The sequence below is a fragment of the Ictidomys tridecemlineatus genome, chromosome 1 (assembly GCF_052094955.1).
Source record: "Ictidomys tridecemlineatus isolate mIctTri1 chromosome 1, mIctTri1.hap1, whole genome shotgun sequence".
In the NCBI taxonomy this organism is placed as follows: domain Eukaryota; kingdom Metazoa; phylum Chordata; class Mammalia; order Rodentia; family Sciuridae; genus Ictidomys; species Ictidomys tridecemlineatus.
Window position 1 is genome coordinate 141,837,203 of NC_135477.1, and position 7,296 is coordinate 141,844,498.

Here is a 7,296-nt window from a genome sequence, read left to right on the forward strand (position 1 = left end):
CCAGGGAGTTTGGATCTTATTTTGAAGTCTGGCAGAGATATAGAAGCTTTTGAAGCCGGGGAGTGATTGGCGCTTTGTTTTAGAAGTCTCTCTGGCTTCAGTGTGTACAAGGTGCTGTGGGGGAGGTGGAGGAGATGTGTCTGGTGAATGCTGGGCTGGAGGACAAAACCAGTGAACATGCTTCCACTTCTTGACAGGGCCACCAGCTGTGTAATTGGAGGAGTTTTCCAGGCTGGTGGATGTGGATCCTGAGTCTGTTGAGCTGGGATTGAGTAATGAGAGGGTAGCAGATGCTGTTCTCTAAACATAGGCCCCCTCTGTGAGAACCTCAGCAGGCCAGAGAAGAGTTGCTCAATGCCTCTTCTAATCTGGGAGCAAGCAGAGGGGTGTCTCCCGTCCAGACTGGGGCTGCCATTTGTAGCCTCACCAGGAGTGGAGAAAGAAGAGCCAACTCCCTTGCAGGCTGATAGGAAGGAGCTGCGGCTCCACAGGGTACCATCAGTCAGAATTTGCTCATGGCTCAACTGAGTTGTCCAAATGGATCCATATGTCCCAAAGATCCTATCCATGCCCTTGGATGACCTTGTCTCTTGCAGTTTTTTTGGTTGTTGTTGCTTCATAAGATACTTTCCAAAGAATGTGCAAACTCCTCCTTTGTTAAGAGAAGTTATCTTGGCCTTTCTTGTAAGAGGCTGCAGAGTCCCGGGCTAGACACTACCAGATACCTAGAAGGATCTGAGCCTCCTAAGGGAAACAGCCTTGGCTATTTGTTTCAGGGCCCTTTTGAGCCCAGGTAGATAGAAGAAGCACACGTGTATAAAAATGAAAGCCTTCAGCAGCTGTACCCATTTCATTCACATCCAGCAGAAAGTCCAACAGGTATGGAGTCAAGGGACAAGGATTGCCGGTCTCTCTGTCCAGAAAAATCAGTGTTGGTATCTCTTTTTTGCAGTACTTTTCTTTTGTGCCCAGGACATATCCACCAGGTGTCAATCTTTAAAATGCCTGTTTCAGGTTCTGCGGAAGGCCTGTGCTTTCATGGGGTGGGGTTGCGGCGTCTCTGAATGTGTCATCTTGGATGGCCTTTAGTCTGTCATGACTACATTGAACTCCATGTGCAGCTCCTCAGTAAGTGATAATTCCTTGAAAAAAACAAGCATACTTATCCATTCTGTGTTTTCTACAAGCCTTAAAACAGGGTGTCTTCTACCCAGTAGGTTCCTAGTAAGTCCATCACTGAATAAAAGGGAGTAGATGCTTATGTTTGCTCACTTAAATTTTAAGATTTTAATAAAGAGGGTCTAATCAGGGTGTGCTGCCACCATTCCTGTAGTTTGTTACTGGATTCTCACCTTTGGTAGCTTGCTGTCAGAGGGGAGATCCTGGATACAGAATGATTTCTGGGGTGGTCTATAGTTGTGGGTGGATTTATGGAAAAGTATAGTTTCATGTAATTGCAGTGACTTTGGAAACCATCTGTTGAGTATTAATAATCGTATCACACTAATTTGCTGAGTGCTTCCTGCATGTTAGGCATCAGCCTCAGGCCCTATACTCAAGGTTTTGTATCTCTTATCTTTGTTAGTCATCACCAAGACCTGTGAAAGTTGTATTGCTGTTTCTCAGATGAGGACGCCCAGGCCCTGGGGATTATGTCATTTACTCAAGTTAGTCATGCTGGAGCCAGAACTCAGACTTGGATCTGCAGGATCCATAGCTCTTGCCCTTTTCATGAAATAGCTTCACTGTCTGTGTTAATGGGTTGGGTCCTAGGCATATGGACCAGGGTCCATGGAAGATTCACTGAGCCTGGAGGAGTGAAGATAGGCAGGTGTGTGAAGGGGTTTGCTTCCTGGGAGAGCTACCACACATGCCAAACTTCCTCCTCCAGGCTCCAGGTAGAACAGTTGGCTTCCAGAACTTCTAAGTATGTCCAGGTATGATCCAAAAGGAGAAAGAAGAAGGATGTAATTCTGGAAGAGAGACCATTTTGGGGCAGTACAATGAAAAGCAATAGTGTGTGTGTGTGTGTGTGTGTGTGTGTGTGTGTGTGTGTGTATCTGGGGGCAGTGTTCATTGCACAGGTCTAAGGCCTCTGGCTGACTGCTGTGGATATGATCAGGAACTTTGAGAGCCTGATGAGTTTGGACACAGACTAAGATGACCTGAGCAGGTGGTAGCTATTCTTATCCAAGAGACACTCCTGAGATACTCCCTCTAGGAAAAGCTCACCTAGGGTCAGCATCTCTGCCCTATGGAGCGGAGAGGCTGTGTGCTTTATGGTTTACTTAGATTTTGGTGTGGGAGGGGAGAAGCATCAGGGAAAGAGGTGATCTAAAAGCCAGAAAGTCTAGAAACAGTAATAAAGCAATAAGAGTCATAGATTACTTGTGTTGTTGAGATAGTCTTTGTTGTAGCTTCTGTCTTTATAATAGGTAGAGTTATTTCTTGCTCTTGAGGTCTTGGGTGCATGGAAAAGACAATATTCTCAAAAACACCTGAAGTTTGGCAGAGTTATAGGAACCCAAGCTGTTATTACTATAATGCAGCAATTTTTGCTCTGGCAACAGCCTGACATTTTCTTGTGAAAACAGTCAAGAAGTTAAGACATAATTTTCCAAAGATCCTGAAGTTTTTGTTGGAAAAGTAAAAGGTGTATTTCAGTGTCACATTCAGAATTTCAGTGAAAGCTGCCTGTCCTCTGCTTGCAAAGCTGCTGGTGGACTGTTTTGGAAGATGACTGTAGAATTCTAGAACTGAGCATGTAGCTTTGATTTATCTGTTTCAATTATTTTTTTTTCTTAGTGGAAGAGAGGGGAGATCTTTGTTTTAAAAGAACCCAGAATGCAAAACTCCAATCAAATTAAAGACATTTTCCTGGTGATGTTAGACATATCCTGGTGATGTGGCCACTGGCAGGAGAAATGGTTGGGAATCTTTGGCTGGGAAAATCTATCAACAGCGTTGGAACTGAGTTTCTACCTGCATAGCAAGCATACAGTACTCCCGGTCACCTGGCAGGCTGAATCTATTCAGTGGGGCTGTGAGTGGTCACGCTCAGGTATAGCTCTTATGTGATCCAGGCTGTTATGACAGGGAGAAAACAGAGAGATATATTGTGGTCATGCAGCAGAACAAACGGCTATAGCCCTCCTTTGCTTCACCCTTATTCCTCTTAACACAACAAGCACTGTGAGAATTGATCTGTTTACGGACAGACAACTTAAGAGTATAATGACCCATTCCTGGCTCACCACATACCCTGGACGTATTAAACCTGCTTCAGTCTTCCTCCTTAGTTGAAAAAGCTCCCAGTGGCACCATTGACTGAAACAACTCAAACTTATAACCTGGTTTGTGAGAATCTTTCTTATTTGGTTAGTATCAACACAACTCATTTCTCTGATTAAAGAACACTGCTCAAGACTTAATGTTACAAAACAAATAAATTTGAAACACATTTTGATTGGATTTTGATTGCATTTTTTAAAATAGCATCTCTCATTTCAAAGTCTTTAGATTGGACAAAACCTGCAGTGTTGAATGGCCGCAGTTACAGCAACCAGGGCTTATTTGGATCAATTCTTTCGGTCAAATGTCCATCCGTGGTCTGAGTCTGAACTCTTCAATTTGTGCTTCTTTTTTGTAGAGCCTAGTAATCAGTGAACTTCAGATGTAAGTTTTGAGGAGATAAAGCTATGCTTCTAAGATGAGAAATATCTTTTTTTTTTTGGTTGTCATAGCATTTTTATTCAAGTCAATCTGATGCATTTATAGATTTCTAGCTTTAAATTTTAACAATAGTTCTCTAAATATTCAACAGCAATGTTTATATCACAAACAGTAATAGTTTTTTATATATACAACATACAGTAGTATCCTTCAGAGTCATGCTGTATGTTCTGAAATACAATAAAATCTACTTGAAATAATTGGCAATCCTTATGCTTACTAACAATGTGGTTCTAAAAGCTTCACATTTAAGAAACAAACGAAAAAGCACGTTGTTGAAGGAATCTGCTGAGTATTTTGGAACGTCGAGAGTTTAACATAATTGAAATTACTGTTACGTGAGAAAATCTCCAGCACCTGTGGAATCCCACCTTGGGAAGATGCTCAGTTAACACCAGCATGGGAGGGACCAGAGGAAATGAATGGCATCTTTTCAGAACTTTGCCAATGGTTCCACAACTCAAGTCTGTTTTCCAAAATTGCACAAGTGCTTGGAATAACTCCGAAGCAATTTTCCTCAGCGTTTAAAGGCTTCGGAGTACAGTGAAGATTCTTAAAACAAGAAGCCTATGTTAACACCACAAAATGAACTCGCTCAAGTCTCAGAGAGGAAAAAAAAAAGAAGAAGAAATAAAAAAATGTAAAGTCATGAAAAATTCACATGCAGCTAACACATGAAAATACCAGATACACACAAAACTCAAAAGCAATTTTGCATGTCTAGACTTGAGATGTTTCTTATCAGAAATAAATATTCCATACCATAGAAAAGACAGCATTACAGCATACTAGTATTAATCTGCTGATGTATCTTAGTCCTTACTCTATTTCCTATCATTTATACAGCTTGCCTCCTACAATTTAAAACATGCTATTAAGAAACACAGGAAAAAAAGTGGCTTCTAAGCTGGTTTAAAATAATTTAAAAAAAAATTTTCCCAGGATATTTTTTTTCCTTGTGTCTTGCTTTATTTATTTATTTTTAATAAATACAAAATCAAGCTTTTGGAAACTTGACTTTGTCTTAGAAAACAAAACAGATTCCTTGACTTTATTGCTAAACAGCAAAGCATTTTATATCATTTGCTAACAATCTCATTTGGAGAGATATGGTAGATGCACTGCCAGAGTAAAATTCTTACCATGAAGGATGCAGGTCTAATTTTGGTGGTATTAAGAGGAGACAATAGCATTGTTGACAAAATTATAATCTGCTGGTGGCATTTGCAGAAATAAGGCCTTTGCAAATTTCTAAACAACCATGAATTTTGTTAGGAAATTCAAAAGTGTCCAGAGGCCAAAAAGAGAATAAAGTTAGTAAAATGCCTCAACCAAGTTTGAATAAAATACTGGAATTGAGAGTTATTGGATTAGAGATGTAAAAATAGAGGGGAAGTTGGTCAAGCTTACAATGGTCTCAAGTTCAAATAAACTACTATAACAATACACCACTTCACAGGCCACCCAGGGCTTTTCCTTCCCTCAGTAGGTGCTGGAAAAAGGTGTGCTCAGTCATTTTCCAATATAGATGCCTAGTCCCAAAGCCAAAACATGAAAAAGGAAGAGAGATGGAATGAACACCTTCAGATCTGCAGGAAAAAAATACCACCTTTCTTTATGGCTCCACTTTTCCTCACACCTAGAGACACAGAGCGCTTGGGGTGTCTGAAGTGGAACTCCTTGGGAGGAACTAGACCGGTCTGATACCCAGTCTTAACTTTTCTTCAAAGCTTCAACTTCCTTCCATTTCTTCTGATAGAGCTATGGTCTCTGCTGATGTGCGTTTCCATATCAAACATGATCTGCCCATTTTGAGGGGAAAGACTGTCACAGTGAGAACTGTCTCTTGATCTACTTTGTCCTGATTCATGTTGTGCATCCAAAAGAATCTTTTCCATGTCTCTATTGTGGATGCAGGAGGAAGAAGGTACATGTTCCCGCCCCCCATTCTTCCCATTGCCACTCTCATTGCCATTGCTGCTATTCATAGGCAGCTCCACTCAGGAACTGATGAGGCTGGCTGGCGAGGCAAAGCCTGTTCCCCTTCCTCGAAGTTGTTGTTGTTGTGAAAAAGCAGCTGTGGCTCAACCAAATGAGACAACATTGCCTGGCAGCTGGAAAAGTCGTGGCTGCAGCAAAGAGCAGCTTCTATTGGTTCTCCGGTGACAACACAACAAGCCCTGAAATATCTTGATGTGAAGTTTTGTTTGAAGATCACTACAGGGTACTTCTTAACCCCCCACCCCACCCCCAGTCATTAATATGATTCTTAACTAAGATGTGAACACCCAGGTATGAGTGTGAACTTCTGGCCTTATGTTGCTTTGAGTTTAGTGAGACCCTGGAGGCAAAAATGCATCTCTGGTAACATCAAGAACAAAACATCTGTGCTTCAGAAGATGCTATCCCTCAAGTGCAAAGATAACCCAGAGTATGGGAGAAAAGTTTTGCAAATCATTTTTCTGATAAGAGAAAAAGGAAGAGAGTACTGCATAAAGAACTATTACAACTCAATTACAAATAGTAAAAAGACAAACCACCCAGTTAAAAAATGGGTGAATGGTCTGAGGAGACATTTCTAGAAAGGAGATATGTAAACAGGCCATAAGCACATGAAAGATGTTCAACATTATCGGCCATCCAGGGAATGCAAATCAAAATCAAAATATCACAATAAGGTGCAACTTTCCATCACTAGAATGGCTATATAGAAAAGGCAAGAAGTGTTAGGGAGGAGGAGAAACCAGAACCCCGTACATTTGCAATTAAAATATAAAATTCTACAGTTGCTTTGGAAAACAGTCTAAAAGGTTTTCAAATAGCCATAGATATTACCATATGATATAGAAATTCTACTCCAAAGTCTATAATGAACATTTATATCCATCGCCTCCCCAAAAATGAAACAAAAGCATGTATCTTCCAAAATAACTGTACACAAATGTTCACAAGCAACATTTTTCTTCGTATCTAGAAAATGGGAAACATCCCAAACTTCTATCAACTGATGAATGGATAAATAAGGTGTAATATATCCATACAATGAAATACTATCCAGCCACAAAAAGTAATGGCATTAACATACATGCTTCAACAAGGATAAACCTTAAGAACATTACAAAACATGAAAAACACCAGTCACACAGGACCACATATTGTGTGTGGTTGCATTTGTATGAAATGTAAGAGTAGATGGGTGAATTGTACGGCATGTGAATTTTATTTCAGTAAAGCTGTTAAGAAAAAGAATGCATCATGGTGTATCTGCATATGCTTTCTCTTTTTTTCTACGTTTGTACTTGTAACTCTCAGAAACAAAAAGGGCTATGTTTTAGAATTATAAAAAAATCAACTGGGGCTGGGGCTGTAGCTCAGTGGTAGAGCACTTGCCTAGCATACATGAGGCACTGGGTTTGATCCTCAGCACCACATAAAAATAAACAAATAAAATAAAGGCATTCTGTCCATCTACAACTACAAAAAAAAATTTTTTTTTAGAATCAATTGGAAATCCTGAAGGGAAAAATAATCTAAGGGTTATATGTGAAACCCATAAACTTCAAA

The 7,296-nt window shown here is 40.3% G+C and overlaps 1 pseudogene; it reads right to left on the minus strand.

Moving 5' to 3' along the window:
* Positions 1-5,214: 5,214 nt before the first annotated feature.
* Positions 5,215-5,836, minus strand: LOC101974246 (BCL2/adenovirus E1B 19 kDa protein-interacting protein 3-like pseudogene; annotated as a pseudogene).
* Positions 5,837-7,296: the final 1,460 nt, after the last annotated feature.